Source organism: Ambystoma mexicanum, chromosome 9 (assembly GCF_040938575.1).
Source record: "Ambystoma mexicanum isolate Mex_15411 chromosome 9, UKY_AmexF1_1, whole genome shotgun sequence".
Taxonomy (NCBI): domain Eukaryota; kingdom Metazoa; phylum Chordata; class Amphibia; order Caudata; family Ambystomatidae; genus Ambystoma; species Ambystoma mexicanum.
In genome coordinates, this window is record NC_090931.1 from 1,010,711,239 (window position 1) to 1,010,729,727 (window position 18,489).

At 41.3% G+C, this 18,489-nt stretch overlaps 1 protein-coding gene across 9 annotated transcripts in view; it reads right to left on the bottom strand.

Annotated features, from left to right (window-relative positions):
* Positions 1-18,489, bottom strand: part of B3GALT1 (beta-1,3-galactosyltransferase 1) — a 2,246,978-nt gene that overhangs the window by 418,133 nt on the left and 1,810,356 nt on the right. For all 9 annotated transcript variants that reach the window (XM_069616270.1, XM_069616267.1, XM_069616266.1 and 6 more), the window contains one exon: positions 11,835-11,959. The gene's annotated coding sequence lies outside the window, so the exon portion shown is untranslated. The remainder of the gene's footprint in view (positions 1-11,834; positions 11,960-18,489) is intronic.

The following is an 18,489-nucleotide window of genomic DNA, read 5'->3' on the forward strand; positions in this document are numbered from 1 at the left end:
GTTTGGACTTTATTGATGTGACAAAGTGGTGCTGCAACACGCAGCATCACTAGTTTTCTTTTATTGCACATTGCATACATTATTGGATTTCCGTGAATTGATGTGCTACAGTCTTTCGCGTTCAATGTCGGTCCCCTTTTACCAAAGCAACAGTGACTGGCATAAATGTACAATCTGTTCCCAGGGAGTGTATCAGAACTCACTGTTCAACCCAAAGCACCGCCCTCTACTGTCTGTGTCAACAAATGAAGCTGTCCTCAAAAGATTTTTGCTAGTATGGCTCATAATTCTGCATACACGCATTTTGATGAAAATTACATACACATGTCCTAGAGTGTATGAGTGAAGGCGTTAAGTTAGCAGAGGAAGACTCTGATCATGAATTTCCCTGAGGAATGAAGGAAGCATTTGGCAACAAAGAATAGGTGTTTGCTGTTGAAAGTGTCCTTTAATTTCCAACTTTTCAGCATGCAGCTCGTGTCTGTCCTATCCGAAGGAGCTCGCTTCTCATCTGAAATAGACAGCAGCAGTTTAAAAAAGCACACGAAAAACAGACACCTGCTCTGCCTTCAAGTCCTGCTCTGACAATGATAGCTGAGGATACATCTTGTATTCTGGAAATGCCTGGGTAAACCTGAAAGTTCCATGTGATGCTACCAAACACTGTTATACCGAATACTGGGATATCAAGTAGATGTTACTGAAAAAAAAACATTCAGTATTTTTTGTTTTTGCACCTCCCCTCCTCAATTCCCTGTTTTTTTTCTTGGTTGTATCCCAAACCCAACCACATCTGTACCTGCTTTTCTCCTTTACCCTAAACCCCTATATGTTTGTTTTTTTTTAAATACTGATATTTTCTTTCAGTAATATTTATTCAGTATTACAGTGTTCAGTAAAGTCTTCTATACAAAGGCAGACACAATTTAACTTCCACCAAACAAACGATGAATTGTCTTTGTATACTGGTGGAGGGCATGTGAATCTCTCAGAGAGGAGGGCTTTCTGCCCTTGACAGACCACAGGGCTGGTGGTGGCAGGCGTCATGCAAGAATTGTGGTGCACTGCAGAGCAGCGCTGTGCAGCACTGCAAAGAAATGAGATTAGAGAGAAAATAAAGGAAACCACTGGGGGGCACACTTTAAGGAGAGTGCGGGCAGAGCAGATGGCACATGGTAATCAGTGTTTAAGGATTGGACGCATAGTCCAACAAGACATTCAGGATGTGTGTGTCCCACCTCGGGAGTTTTTAGGTAGCAGTAGATTGCCATCCAATAGAACATCTGAGTGGAGAACAGGGCAGAGGCAGCATTATGCATTTAGGCGAATATTGGAATTGATACTGATTTCCTACTAATGTGCATATTTTGCCCATTCCAATAAATTTAAACGCTGGTAATTAATGCCTTCATACGTAGCCCTATCCAGTCTCTTTATAAATATTTCTTACTTTCACAATGCATTTTAAAAAATAAAAAACATGTTTTCCCTTTTTCAGAATAATTTTATAGCACATGCTTTGTTTGAATTGTGTACTAAACAAAACACAATTATTCAAAGATAGGAATACAAACGATTAGAAACACAAAAATCTTCAAATTTAAATGTGATGTAGCTACTCATAAGGGCGGGAAAACAAAAAGTTGAAATACTGCTTAGAGTTCAGTGGAACTAGCTACATTATATAATTAAAAGGAGTAAATATGGTAGTAATTTCCCCACCTCCTAAATCATGGTCCACAGGTGAACTAAGAGGACATAATGGGAGACGGGCAGTTATCACTAATGGTAAGGATGGCTGAAACATTTGGTAATGATATTTGCACATTTCTATCAGCTCACAAGGAGTCAAAGGTGGATGCCACTGTGTCTAGTGCACCTGGCCTCTAGTGGGCACTCACACTCTTACTCCCCTGAATGCCAGTGAGAGCATAGGAGGATGGAGTGTAGGGACAAAGTGTCATGAAGGTGAGAAAGGTTGAACAGGCCAGGGAGACAAGTGGGTGTGTGTTGTCTCTGTTCAGTTTGCTCTTTCGTTACTTAGCCTGTACTTTGCTGTCAGAGCCCCCAAACACACTACTCCAGTCTGCACTGACAGCATAATCCATTTAATGGACACAGCTGCATCTTGGCCATTGTGTGTTGGGAACTGACAGTCCTGTAGGAGATTTTGTCTTATTGGGGTACATTTGGGATTTGGCTGTATTTTCTTGTTGTAAAAATATAGGCAGTAATTTGGCGGTATATTAGTCTTACATTTAGAGTGGGCCTGGTATCATACTATTTTATTGATCCTACCTTATTAGCTTGTATTGGTGGTAATTTTTGTGGTATCTGGCTTTGCGGTATTTTCAGAATTATCTTATTCCTGTGGTATGGTGGTGAGCATGGTTCTTTTTTTTTTATACTATAACCCCATTATAAAAACAAACCTTTCCTTTCCATTAGAATATTTTCTATTTACCTGTGGAGAGCTCTAGACTTAGCACATCTCATAGAACCCAATGAGTTTATTCATAGCGCCACCTACAGTTTGTGGCTGTAGTTACTGGCTTAGCTACATCCAGTAACCTATGTGTCAGATTAGACACCCCCTTCCCATCAGCATGCAAGGAAGGAAACATTCATCACACCGCACACAACCCTCTACTTTGTAGCTGTTTATTAATAACTTTCTCTTGTTTGCTATTTTAGTTACAGTGGTAAATTGGTAAATGCACTACTGCACTGGTATGATCCTCCCATTTGTACTTCACTTATGTAAATAATTCACAGATGGATGAATGACACAAAAATGTAAATTGTTTTTATATATGCTTTTTGTATTGCATATCATTTACAAGTCACCAGATCTTACCATGCGTTATTTACAGCATCATCTGCAATTTAAAAGAACAAACAGAACAAGCAGGTATTTTGCAAACATGAATTAATGTTCCCACACATTGAATATAGAGAGAAATAAACATGCAATGATTTCTAACTTCTCTGCACTGCAAAAATCCTAGCCACACGCACAGCATGCACATTTTTCCTCACTTGGCACAAATCCCTTACCAAGGCCAGTAATCTGATTCCCGCACGACTTCGCTGTCTTTTGCAGTCCATATGTCAGCACGAAACTCCTCCGTACATTTGTGTGGGGGAGCACCAACTGATTAGATTCAGTCAGCGCTCAACCCCCTTGAAACTCCGTCTGTCTGTCTGTCTCCTCAGCCCAGCATGAACTAACTGCTCTCTTCATTTCTTTTTCTTAGGAAAACCTGTACCCATCCCTTTATTGACGTGGCTTGTCTGCCTACATTTTCTACCAATCAGGGTAAAATAATGTGCTCTGTGCCAGGCTTCGTTTTCAAAACAATGAAAGCTTCAGGTCCAGCGTAACTGTTTCACTTTGCTTCCTGCATCTTGCATATGTTCTGTTCTCACAAGCTGAATAAAACGCTAGTGTGCATCTAAAAATGAATTTTAAATAGTGCAACCAAACATGGATTTCACCTCATTTTGCATAGAAGACTACATTCTCATGTTAAAAGTTATCACTTATTACTTGAGTTATGTTAGTAATGTTAGTCGGTTATGTATTCTAATGTAGTCTTCATACATGAAGCATTCAAAATACATGGTGCACCTCATTAGTTTCACCTGGCAGCACACTAAGTTTATTTTTATTTTTATGTGTGCTCTGAATATCTGCAGTTTCAAACTGGGCCTGACTGTGTACTTTGTATGCTAGCAATAACGCTATGTATTATACTGGCAAACATGCTATACATGTTGGCAAAAATGATATACATGTCCTTACAGTCCGACCACAATCACGAAATCTGGAAAACATGACACAAGGCAAACAGTAAGAAATCCCTATTTCCAGCCCAATACATATTAGTACAAGCCTCCTTAATCACTTTTCACGTGTTACCTTTGACATGCAGTGTTCTACCGCAGTTAAAGAATCTTACCATTTCATGTATCTATTGTATTGTAAATATTGCATGTTAAGAAGGCACATTAGACTTTTTATCAGCTAAGCAGTAAGACATGTGATCAACTTAATTATAAACAAAATAAGGCATGTATAAAAATATCAAGTGCTTGAAAAGAGGTTGTGTTATTGGGTTTTGAGAGGAAAAAATAATCTGAGTTGTGAAAACACTGGATGTGAGAGTTAAAATAAAAGCATAGACCTGTGTGCCTACTAAATATATATATATATATATATATATTCAGTCAAAAAAACTTTGTTAAAGGGACGTTATGGTTCAAAGTAAAACTGAAAACCACTGAAATTCGCCAGTTATGGTAAGCTAAACAACCATAACTCGCGCCACCACTGTGCATTGCTAAGACTAACACCCAGGACATCAAAGATGATGTCACAAATGTCATTGATGACATCACTGATGACATCACATGTCTGGCTCACTCTTTCTTCCTTTAGTGATATGTTTTAGTCAGTAATACTTAGGAACAAAAAAATCAAAAAGTACTATATTTGTAGACTTATACTTCAAGTATGTTCATACAGTAATTCATTTGGGGTTCACTCAGAGCATATTAAACATATGCATAGGGAGAGTACACACTTGAAAGAAAGCAACACTTTCTGTGTATGAAGACAATCAGTAAGGTTATCAACATTTTCTTATTGTTCTGCTGTTTTTTTATTACTGTACTTTCTCTGGATATGGTCATATTTGTATTTGCATTACTTTTTTAGGGTGCAGTCACATAATGTGATAGTTATACATAGAGAAGTAGTAGGTTTGAAACAGAACAATCATTTCTGTGCATAAAGATAATCAGTTAGTTTATGAACACTTTCTGGTTCTACTGCTGCTTTTGTGCGTACTTCACTTTCCCTGTACATACTCATATTTGTATGTGTTGTTGTGTGTTTGTGTTTTGTATGTAATAATGAAATTATATAGTAAGTGGGTTTCATTGGCTACTTATTACATGTTGCACAGTACACAAAACTCTAACAAGAAAGCATTTATCAGTTCACTATTGAACATGGGAAGATTATGAATAGTGCACCTCCATCATGTATGCTGCACACAATGCTTATGTTTATATATGAGTAGCTTATTATACTGTAAAGCACTTCATAATAGAATGCTATTTATATCAATGTATTGCTTAATGCACTATGACATGTATTCCAATGATCCTTGACACTTTTTGTCAACATTATAATAAGAATCCCTTGTATAGACTTTTCATGAAAAGTAAATGCACATGTGATGTCATCAGTGATGTCATCAATGATATTTGTGACGTCATCTTTGATGTCCTGGTTGTTAGTCTTAGCAATGCACGGTGGTGGCGCGAGTTATGGTTGCTTAGCTTACCATAACTGGCGAATTTAACAACGTTTTTTTTACTGAATTTAATAGGTTTTTAGTAACGCAATTTAACCATAACGTCCCTTTAACAAAGTTGTTTTTACTGAATTTCAAAGGTTTTTATTAGTGCAACTTAACCATAAAGTCTACGAACATCTGACTTCATTGCAGTCCATCCGGATAGTGCCACATGACCATATGCTGGCGCACGGCATGATGTTGTGTCCGAGAACCCATACGCACTTCACAATTAGATATGTGCTTTCAACTTCAAAATTTCCCTTGCACAGCTCCAACGCCTATTCCTACTCATCTATTAACAATCTAGTACACAGTACATACTTTTAGCAAAACTGCTATTTATCTTAAAATGGCATGAGCTAAAGCCATCCCACCTCCCCAAGAGACACCACCACTGTTGTAATCAAGGATCATGAGAAACACTGCCCCCTACCTTAGAAATAACACACGCGCAACCATTTCCACTGTCCACCTGCCCCTCCATATTAGTGTTTGGTGCCTCTATCCTCATTTCCCTCCACACCTTTCATTATTAGCTCTCCTACCAAAAAAAAAAGAAAAATACATCCAAAAACAACAAAAGAAATGTTCCTTTAGGAACCACCTTTCACAGTTAAAAAATAGAACTAAAACAAAAACATATAGACTCCATCTACTTTATATTTCTCAGTAAAGTACATACACTCAATAAGATTTTCCAACATTTCCTTTTGCATTTTGTGTTATACTAATGGCAATATTGGGGCGTTCATCCTCCATTCCAGGGACTAGAACGGTGGATAGCGGCCCAGCAGCCCAAGTTATCAGCCCAAGCAAAGCAAGGGTGGATAACGAGGTCTCTGGACCTTTATCCCCCATTCCAGCACCTGAAATGGGGGATGTAGGCCATTAGCAGCCTAGGTTCCCAAAGCGGGAACCCGTGGTAATAAAAAAGAGGATTTTGTTCTACACCGGGATGCCACCATGGAAAGGGAAGGCGGGGGTTCCATACAGGACCCCTCTTCGCTTTCCATGGCAGCCTACAGAAGGCAAAAAGAACACCCTATGACCATATTACCACAAGCACATTTTTCTTCCCTTTCAAATCTATCCTAATTTCAAAAACTTTACCACAAAGCCAGTCCCAGATGGACATGGCCACTTTAATCCTATGTTTTGTCCCTTCTGGTCATGGCCAGTAGCCAGATTGTCCGGAGCATGACCTTATTCCATGACCCGGACATTCTGGCCACTGCCCATGGCCACAGGCTACCCCTCAGTCACTAAAGCTACACTTACCAAATACGAAAATACTGGCACATTTGAAAAACCATGCTTGTAGATACTTGCCAATGCGCCTTACGCAAGTTTGCTGGAAATCCACCCACGTTTTATTTTTTCAAAACTGTCAAATGAATGCACATACAATCGTCATATAAGCTCTGCACAAAACCCTACCAAACTTTGTAAACTCATTCGAAATCAGGTCAGAAATATCCCATCCCCATCCTCATCACCCCTCACCTCCCCAGAGATTATTTCATAAGTTTGACCAGTGCAATGCTCAGAAAATATTATTGTCCTGAGGGTTCAGCCATGTATTTTTATACATACGTTGATCTATCGCAAACATTTCAAATGCACCTTACCTCACTTTTCCTCTTTTATAAACATGCGAAATCTAGCAGCAGGGCGCGTCCATCTTGTGCTATTCCTATCCATTGCTGCATCGGCCTAAGGTAAACTGCCCTGACGTCACTAAATCATATGCCTCACCCCTGAGCCTCAGATCACCAAACGTCACAATTCGGAATATTAAACCGTACTTTAAAAGAAAACAACACTGTACAATTTGTAAAATACTTTTATTTCACAATAACGCTCTGAGAACATCCGACTATTGCCATATTCAAACATATTGCAAATTTGTTTCTTCGCTCACGATCCAAAATATTTATCGTGAGGCACGCATTGTTCTTTTTGCATACACAATGTATTCGTTTTCGGTAAAAGAAGCGCTTGGGTCGCACAGTGAATTCCAGTGCTTCTGCATCAACTTGGGCCTAGACCACCATAAAGGATGTTATGTTGCTCCTAATCGCTAGTACAGCGTAAGGAGATATGGGCCCATTTCAATCATCCCAAAATATAGTCACTGTGATCCAGTTATTTACAAAGATCTGCAGCTGCCAATTAAAAAAAACATCAGTTGGCATCTGGAATTGATGACAATCGCAGAATGGCAGAATGTATCTGTTTCGAAAACATAACAGAAAATGTGTCTCACTACCCGAAATGGATTACAATTTATCTATTGACTTATTAATTCGGCATAGAGTTTAAACTAACGATTAGCACAGACATCAAACAATCTCAACAGAAAGAAAACAATGTGGAAAGTGACGTTTTAATTAAATATTAGCACTGAACCTGGGGCAACCGAGTGGTGGTCTACATGCACCTCAATGCTGAACTCCCCATAACCACGTTAAAAAGACAACTACACACAAAGATTGTACTTGCGTTTCATTGCAATAAGCCACACAAAACAGACAAATAGAATGTAACCCAAAAATAATCTTCAGATAATAATAAGTTAATGCTTGTTCCAGTATACAATCGTCGAAAATCAAACTTACATTATATTCACCATTTCCATTCTCTTGGCGTAACTCAGACCGTAACACTCACTCCGTTCACACCAATGAATCTTCATAAACTGAATTTACATGTTGCTTACACACTTTTGGAATGCATAACCTTCTCATATCTTCATTATTAAAAAACCTCCTTTCATTGAATTCCTGTCGGAATGGTCCCTTTCTCTCAAGGTCAAAAAACAATTGAACCTTATACTGTGTGTCCGATGCATGGGCTTCCTTAGCTCGCAACCAAAAATTCAAAGCTGCTGACCTTCAATCAGAATCAAAATACATTCCTACTTCACAACAACTTGCCTCACCGCATCCATGAGAAGTGTTATTCTTATCCGCGTCCATCAGGCACTGCAGGTGGCTACCTGACGAACCAGGCTCTAGGGGGTGCCAGTCTGACTCCATTGTTATTTTAATTACATTTGAACACAGACACATTAGCCCTTTATTTGCCACGCTCTGGGTGTACCACCATCACATCAATTTATAAACATCAAGCATTTTAATTAAGAGTGTAAAATAACCTGGAATTGCTTCTATTTAATATTAATAAATATTGGGCAACCAATATAAACAATATAGGGGAACGGGCATTGGGAATTTAGTATTACTCTGTAATACCACAAGGTAAGGTTGGAATTGCAGACTGCAGAAGCAGCAATCTATATGTACAAGTCCACAATTCCATGATTATACATCTCCATCCCTTAAATGCCAAAATGCAATGTCTTTCGCCTGTACTTTACGCACATATTGTGGAACACCTCCAAATGTACCGTGTGACTTTCGCGACAAAAAACACCTGTTTTTTGCTTGTTGCAGCCATATCCATTCCCATCCTCATCACTACTCACCTCCCCAGAAATTATTTGATAAGTTTGACAAGTACAATGTTGTGTTTTTAATATGTTTTTACTGCGATGACCACGGACACCAAAGACGGATCCAAGATGGCAGGCGCATCGCACCAATCTGACGCACTTCATGCTCTTCACCATCCGATCAGGGAATGCATCACATGTCCACAGACATGAGGCGAGCCGATAAGCCAATAAGCCAATCGGTGTCCTGCCCACGGAGCTAACAGGGAAGTGTGTCAGCAGAGCGGGCATAGATATCACTAATTTTTTAAAACCTACTTTTTGATCATTTTAAAAGAACTACTGGATGGATTTTCACCAAATTTACAAAAGCACGTTTTCGGGACCAAGACGCTGCTCCTGCCGCAAATTTGGTGAAAATCCGTCCAGCTGTTTTTTCCCCATTCCACCAGACTTTGCAAAATAATTCAGAGTGGGCCATATGCTTTTTTGCAAAGTTTGGTGAGGATTCGTCCAGGGGGAGCAAAGTTATAAGCCGCCCAAAAAGTGCTCTTCCTATGGGATTAGCAACTTAACCATAACTATACAGCCACTACCGTGGCTGTGTAATATATATACACACATATACAAATATCACCAGTCCTAACCTAAGTTTGTTTATATTGTCACATTGGGAAGGTCACACTTTTTTTTATACTTTCACATGGACTAAAACAGGTTTGTTGTAGTCAGAATAAGCCAGGGTTGTCACCAGCTTCACAGAGTTTTACAAAACTCAGCATCCAAGGTCTGAACACTAATCATGCTTTTCGTGTACTGTGGGTTTCCAATCAGATGTTACTCAAATGGTGCCCATTCACCCGCAAGATTAGAGGATGAAGACCTCCAAGCAACAAACTCTCCATTCTGTTTGTTGGGTAAATTAAGTTCCACCAGGACTCAAAAGGTCAAGTGAGCTCCTTTTCCATGTTAATGTAATGACTTTGAAGGATATGCAATCCGCACAAGTAATTTACATTTGTCTTTGCAGAAAAACAGATCAACATGCTAAATAGCCTCAGTGCCTTAAGTGGAAAAGGAATACAATTCCCAATCATAACACAAACCTTGGCTTACAAATAAGCAGTGATGAACATTCAGTCAATGTGAGTTTCAAAGAACTGCTGGCCAATCCTCATGGCCTACACTCAAACAGTCAATCCAATACTTGTGCAGCGCATGCACCCTGCTGTTGAGAGCCTCTAGTATGGCATATCTAAAGGTTGAGTGATACCAGACAATGGGCCTCCTTCTGAGTTTTGCAGAGTGGCAAAAAAAGTGTGGTAATGGAATTTCCACCACTTTTACCAGTCTGCCAAATCCCGAGTTTGGCCATGAAGTTGAAGATTTACCTTAAGCTTAGTTTCATGCTGGAGGTAAATCTTCAACTATACTGCCCAAAAATTGGCAAACTCAGTGGAATTCCACCAGTGGTAATGGCACAGAAATCCCCATGAAATCCTATGAACTCTAGAAAATGGGGACTTACACTACCTACCACTACTTGTAATTCCACTGTAAATCCACCCGACAAAGTGGCAGTAACAGTAATTCTGTTTGGCGGTAGTTTGGTGAAATTACCACTGAGCGACTGAAAAAACTAGTAATGAGGGCCAATATCTTCTGATGTCTCATATTTCAAGTCCTTAGTCCTCTACTCCAGTGTTTGGCTTTACCTGGCCTCCTCTCCACATCCCCATCTTGCACTAATCCATGCAAAGCATAGGCTGATAAGAGTCCCCTTGTAGCTGTAGATTTCATTGCTGCTTCAGGCTGTGTGTGTAAACTCTGCTGAATCCAGTCAGACCAGCAAGGGGTTCAAGACAGTTTGATAACTGATTATATATAAGACATGTCTCACTCATTCTCCCATCAAGGAATTCAGTGAAATAAAGAACTATCTTAATGCTTAGGAAGAGTAAACCAGGCTATCTCAACAGAAGCAGGACAAGGGGGTAAAGCACTATGAGTAATCCTATTATCTTCACAGACTCAACCCACTATAAACGTGACAGAATTAGAGGGTGCCACCTGTTAGTGAATTATTTTACTTTTAGTTATGGGATCAACATTTAGCTCAAGTATTTTAACAAACTGTTCAAGAAAAAGATTCCCAAGTATTTTATCTTAGAAAAATGTTAGGTAAGACTGGAATACACAAATCTGACTTAATTTTATAGCAAATTTAGAATATTGATTTAACCATATTCAGTTTATAATCCGATGCAACACAACCCAGTCAAAGAAAATTACGCCTTGGGAGAGTCTGTGAACACCAAAATGTCATCTACATATGTGCATTGCAAGCACAAAATACATCGATGATGTATTTGTGTTGAGTTCTCATTTACAATATTTTGACAGGCCACTCACTTAAAAAAAAATATATATAATTCATACATTAAATCAAAAATATTTGCAACTTCAAATAATGTTTGCTGAAAAACCATTCGATAACATACATTATTAAAAGAGAAAGAAAACAGGTTCACATGCAATTCATTTAATCTACATCCTTACAAAAATAGATACCTATTTGTTTACTTTAATATGACCAATACAACAACATATTTGTAGGAAATACAGGTGCGGTGTTTCTAAAATACTCATAATATGGGTGCATGTAGCAGCATGGTTTTATATTTCAGGAAAATATCATGTTGATTAAATCGCTATTTGATTCTTAATCACCTATCATTACTCTAGGCACAGTTAATGAATGCACCAAATACAATATAGATGTGGAATAACCTTTCACCTACGATCAAGGCTATATCTAACCATCTAGCCTTCAGAAAATCTCTGAAGACTCTGCTATTTTAATTCTCATTGGCTGTTAGCTGGTTGTCCTCCTCCTCTCATCCTCAGCGCCAAGATGCCTCTGGTGATCGCACGCTTTAAAATAACATAACATAACATACACGTTTTAAAACTTATCCCAGCAATAGAAAAATAACAACATGTGGACCCACCTTGTTTCAGCCTCATTTGCAGCTAGACAACATGTTACTCCATATATTAACATACAGCCACCATCAGGACAGGTAACTCAATGCCATTACACGGCTGTCCACGGATTGTTCATCCCAGGATGAATCTGTAACACAAAGTGCACAATCTATTATTAAGGGTATGCATAACCTCTAGAGTCGTATCCATCTCTATACTCCTTGGTTTTACCCGTATCTGAAGTCTAGTTAATCTCTTAGGATAATTTATCTATTTAAAAAAAAAATCAGAAAACCGAAGCCAGGAATCAAAAAAATACTGTCATAAAATGCTCGAGGCCTTTCCCCATCCATAGCATCGTTTTAGCTCGTGTCAGTTTTGTTATTTACATGCGGTCTGAGTTTCATTTTGTTTGCATACTTTATGTTCAAGATGAATAAGTGCCACTATATTGGTTGGACTTTTGAGTCAGTGCCTCCTAAAATTAAAATACAATCCATGTGCATTCATTGTGAGGCACATCAAGCAACCAATTTTGTGTGTGAGCCATTCAAAATCAATCAGTACTTTATGCTCTTGGGGATGACAATGGACGTACCCTTCCATTACACCTAGATTGTGTGTATTAATATATAGAGTTTTCACCTTCGAGCTTGCTAGTAAATCTGTTCCAGAATTGAATAACCCCTGCTCAAATTCATTATGTTTTTAGAATCGTGTACACATGTCATCAATTGACCCAATGGCCAACAGAATGAGTCTACCCGGAGGTTAAACAAGGTGCTTATGAATTTTGCAGAAAATATAAAATACTGTGTAGTTTTCTCTGTATTGATTAAGAGCCACTCTTCTTTACTAGTCCAATGTTGTATAAAAGCATGCAGAGTCAATACATTGATTTCATGCTTTAACCAAGCTGTTGGATTCACATTTGCTTCTTTGTAATGTGTTTCATAACTTTATGACCACATACAAGGCTTCATAATGTAGCATGTTCATGATTACGGTACCACCCCCTGCCTTCTGGCATAATGGTAATAGTATTGCAACTAAATAATGTGCTCAATGGATCTCTTTCATTTTCACTTCCTCATGCGGTTGAAGTAAGTGAGCTTTGCGAAGGGTTAACTTCATGGGTAAAAATGCCATAATAAATCTTGGCAAACGTATCCACAATATCTACATCTCATACCCCCGCCCCATCCTTGAAGTATACAATAATTGTATACTTCATTACAGATAATCCTTATCTTGGATTCCTCTCCGGCCACAGGATGGGAGCTGTCGAGGATTTGCCCACAGTGCCTACACAAGATGTCCCCAGATCGCTAGATGTAGAAGGTGGAAGGAGCCAGCCGGAGGCCAGTACTACACCACAGCGACAATGATGTTACAGAGGAAGGGATGGGGAGGGAGACAGTTGAGTATTCAGCCAGGGACCCAGCAGGCACATGTGAGCAAGTGGGCGAGATGTAGAACCTCCTTGAGCTCTTCCTTACCTACCTACCCTCACGATTCAGAAATGGGTCAATTCGATTGACTAGGACAAGTCATCCAATCCCTGCAAGGAAAGGGATAATTAATGAAGGGAACAGGAAGAGGACGGGGTGGGTCATAGGGAAATGTTGGATTTGGGACAAGGACGACTGAGAGACACACAGGAATGATGAGTGAATGAGTATGGATTGTGCTGAAGTAAACCAGGGTACTGCAGAGTGAATGGGAGTGAGTGGTAGTGAGGAGAGAGAGTTGAGTACTGGTAGTGGGAGGTAGTGGAAAGAGAAGTGAGGTAGTGGAAAGAGACAGTGCTAGTGAGTGCTGGCGGGAGGTTGGAAGGAGAAGTGTGGTAGTCGAGAAAGACCATAATAGAGAGAGAGAATAGAAGTAGAAGTGGAGAGGTGGAAGTACTGAGAGGGTAGTAGTAGACGTGGAGAAGAAGTAGTGTTGCGGGATCGGCAGTAAGAAGAGATTAGTGGTGAGAGGTAGTGGTAGTGAGAGGAAAGCAACACAGAGCAGTAGTAGTGGTAGGGGGGAAGTAGTGGTAAGGTAAAGAGCAGTAGTGGAAAAGGAGCAGTAGTAGGAGTGTAGAGGTTGTAGTAGTGGTAATATTGGAAAGGTGATAGAAGCGTTAGGAGAAGATAGTAGGAGTTAGAGGGGTGACCGTAGTATGTGGGAGAGGAAAGAGCATTTAAGGGTGGTGGTAGGAAGGTGGAGTGGAAGATCACTGGGGCAGTTGAAGAGGGAGAGAATGAAAGATGAGGATGAAGAGCAGAAGTGTGAGGTAAGCCTGTGCAGGTGAGTCCAATTGGGTGAGTCAAATGCTCTATTCCCTAACTCCCTGTACAACACTAAGCAGTGCTAGGATAGGCACATGCAGAAAGACCCCAAAAGAGTCAGCGGGCTGATGTATCAGGGAAAAACCACCACAGTATTAGCAGGGGCCAAATACAATATTGGTTATCGAGTGGTGGGACTAACCGGGATAAAGGATGCCTGGCCTATGGAAGGGGTAACCCAAGGGAGATGAGAGAGGTGGACGACCCTTGCACCAAGCACCAAACACCCTGTGAAAGAATGAACTTGCTGTGACATAACCCATGTCTATTGATCTTGGAAAATGGAAAAATAAACACCCTTGGAATATATCAAGGTTTCCAAGTTGGGCTCATTGTTAAAGCTCTGTTACACTAAATTATAAGCAAGTGAAAACATGATCACAGAATCAACACAGCAGACAAACCGAATTGTTAACATTACTATATGTGCAGTTTCTTGTAGAAGGACAGTAACTACATTACAATCTTAGACATCACAGCAACCTCCATGACTTCCAACCCTATCGATTTCATGCCTCAGTGCAAATGTTTTGGGCCTTCAAACAAGACATATTTTTTATGCAGGGTAATTTTAAAGGTGCACAGTTGAAATAAACGATAGCAGCCCACGTATATCTTTTACTCGTTGCGGAAGCAGACAAGAATTGTTTCATGTCCTTGGTGATCACTCTGGTTAGATCCTGGGAAAGGAACATCTTGCTACTGGACCACATGGGTTGACATTGCTGCTTGGAATACTTCAGTACCACCATAAGGTGGGTGTACTCCTCCTGAATTAGCATGGTGACTGCCCTTGGTTTATTTGAATTCTGAAGAAGTGTTATTTTAGCTTCATGCTCTGTTGTGTGTTTTGTGAAACTCGAGTACGTATTTGTCCCATCTTTAAATGTTATTTGGGACCTTATGCATGAAGTGCATATAGTTTGAATATACCAGTGTGAAGTCGTTTTTTGTAGCAACTGTTGGAATTAATTGCATTTCCCTGCCAACCTTTTTCCATCATAAGGTTAAGCCTGACTACTCTGTTAAACACTACTGAAATAATCCAAAGGACAGGTAAGTGGTCAAATGGCAAGTGGTAATGCCCCCGATGCTCGGGTTCTATTGCTTAATTAAACACCATTTGTCAAACCACATACATGCCAAGGCAACCAGACTACAAGCCGACTGGGCATTCAACACAATTTCTAAATATATATAAACATGAAATCGCTCTTAGAGCCAGGAGAAAGTGGAAACAGGGCCTGGCCAGGCATGACCAAACCCACTAGCATGCTTACAGGACTACAACGTGACCCTCCAACAGTCACTACAGTCACCCCGCCACCCCCCCCCCCACCGCCCCCATTCACTACAAATGATGAATCATAAGACAATGCATCTGTTTTCTTATACACGTAAAATGTTTGCAGCCCAGGGAACCAATCACAGACACCATCTCTAAATACACATATATGACTAAACAGGGCAGTAAACTCAGAGGAAAACTACGTACAAAGATTTCAGCACAATCTGATACTATGCAGGCTGCACAATATCAACCAGATTGCTATAATTGTGTGTGAAAGAGGCTCTTGTCCTCTAGGAAGTCGTGTATTTCTGAAGTATGTCTGTTTGTTCATCTGGCATCTGCGTTCCTTTTTTGAAGAATGTCTTGGGTAAAAAGGTTTTCTTTTGTTGGCTGAGTGTACAACAGTGGAGGTAGGCATGACATCCAGAGTGATTGGGTGGGTGTAGTGAGTATCAGTCTTGTTGGCATGTGCGCCCAGTACTGAATACGCTAGCCGGGGTGAGGGTATAAGGTATGAAAGATTCGAAAGCAGTACACATTTTGTGGCTCACGTGTACCATGATGGTGCATTCATGAAATATATTAATGTCTGCTTTCTGTTTACTTTTAACAGATAGTTGGTATAAGCTAGGTGAGGTAGAGTTACATCGTATGTTTAGAGATACACAGGTCCAGGTGAGACAGTACTTTGACACATACCTGGTATAATTCAGGTAAACTAGACTCACATGATGCAGGCAAGCCGTAGTGTTCTAGAGCAGACAAGACATTGAGCAATCTAAATGTACAGGGGGTAATAACAGAAGAACTTTAATGCAGACTGGACTGGATCAGGAGCACTAGTGGTAGAGGGTGACGCACCTAACCCCCTCGTTGGCACTGGATCCTGTTGCCGCACCATAAACACTCCATCGGATGTAGCTCCTACTAAGCTTTATGACACTCACAACCTTATTGCCTTTGCAAACCCTATGCCCATGCGGCAAACACCTTCTCCATTACCACCTTGAATAAGCTCTTCACCAAGCGTCCTGCCACTAACGCCCAACCGAATGCAGCTCCGAACGAGCATTTCAATCTTTTTCACCCCAATGACTGTGTCCAACACTGCACCGACACGAGAAATATGAGTCGGAATGCCGACCTGAAAGAGGCCATCACAATGTGCCCTGTTACAAATGTTGCTCCGAATGAGCGCCTTGGCCGTTTTGAGCCCTACAACTGCGTTAATCCATGCGCCTACACGGCACATGTTACCCTGAATGTATCCATGACAAGCCCATCACAATGTGCCCCGGTGCAAATGTTGCTCTGAATAAGCACTCTAATTCATGTAACCACTATGACTGTGCCAACCATTATGCCCACATGGCAAATACTAATCTGAATGCCTACCTGAATGAGCCCTTCACCATGTGGCATGTTGAAAATGCTGCTCCGAATGAGCGCCTTGACCTTTTTGAGCCCTATGACTGTGTTAATCTATGCACCGACACAGCAAATGCTACCCTGAATGCCTCCATGAACAAGGCCATCACAATGTGCCCAGCTACAAATGTTGCTCCGAATGAGCACTCTGATTCCTATGATACCGATGACTGTGCTAATCACTGTGCCCATAAGGCCCATATGGCAAATACTAATCTGAAAGCCTCCAAGAATGAGCCCCTCACCACGTGTCATGCCACAATTGCTGCTCCGAATGAGCATTTTGACATTTTGCACCCCAATGTCTGTGTTAACCATTGCGCCCAGATAGCTATTACTATGCTGAATCCCACCACGAATGAGCCTAGCACAATGTGCCCGGATTCCTGTGATCCCAACAATTATGCAGAACCATGTGCTCATGTCACAAACACCTCCACGAATATTGCATCGAATGAGCCTCCCATCTGCCCTAGACACCCTGAACCCCGCAGCCCCTACGACAGTATAGAAATCCGTGACTTGCTGTCATGATTCCTGCCCCTCATGTCCCCAGCCTTCCAAGATGTCAGGCTGGAGCCAGGCCACAATCACTTACATGTCCCTCAAGGCCCTCTCCATCCCTACAAAGACCCACTTGCAGTCAGACTTGGCGCTTGTGGCACCAGACTCACTCACTCCCATAGGATAACATTGGGGATGGGACTTGTAGTGCATTGATGGGGACAAGATGGATGCCCCCACATATTTCGGTTCCCAGAACTGCATGTGCATTCTAGTCTTTTGGGTGTGGTTCAGGCCAGAGACACCTGGGATACCCAGAGACTATTTAAGCCATGCCCAGGCTGAGAAATATTCTTTGGCCCTCATTACGACCCTGGCGGAAATCGAAAAACGATGGCGGAAATGCAATACCGCCATCGAATAGCGCTCGGTGCGACTATGACCCGTCACCGCAAAGTACGAAGCCATTAGCGACACCGTAGTGAACGCCAACGCTAACTGCACCAAGCACGCGCGCGCGCGCCATGCCAAACCGCAAACACCACCATGGTGCAACGGTACGCCAATTCCGACCCTAGCGGACATGTACCTAACGCCATCAGGCATGGCGGAATGTACCATTCCGCCATGGCGAGAAGTACGGCATCGCGAATCAACCGTAAACGGCCCCACTGAGTGCCTGTACACCGCTCCCTGCCCACAAAGTACAACTCCCCGTAGGTGCAATGAAGCCACAATGCAACCATTGAAATGTACAAGTCACCCATGCATGCCAACGAACAAAAGAAACACAAGAGGGGCCAATGGGAGCTGCAGGGCACAGATGGCACGAATACAGAAGCCATCCCAATGGACATGACCACAGTCCCCCACCAAGAAACGCACGCAAACACAGGCACCTGTGACCAGCAATATTCCGAAGACCACATCATTCAACCAGTCCACCTGGCTGACCGGCATCTGTTACACAAAACCCAATCCCCCGCCCCTGAGCATGACAACATTCAAACTGGCATATTGGCAGCCCCCATCCCTGACCTCACTGGGCTTCGTAGGCAATCGCGCACAGCACAGTACCACGCAACTAAACCCCGAAGCTGGAACCCAATGCAGATCTCC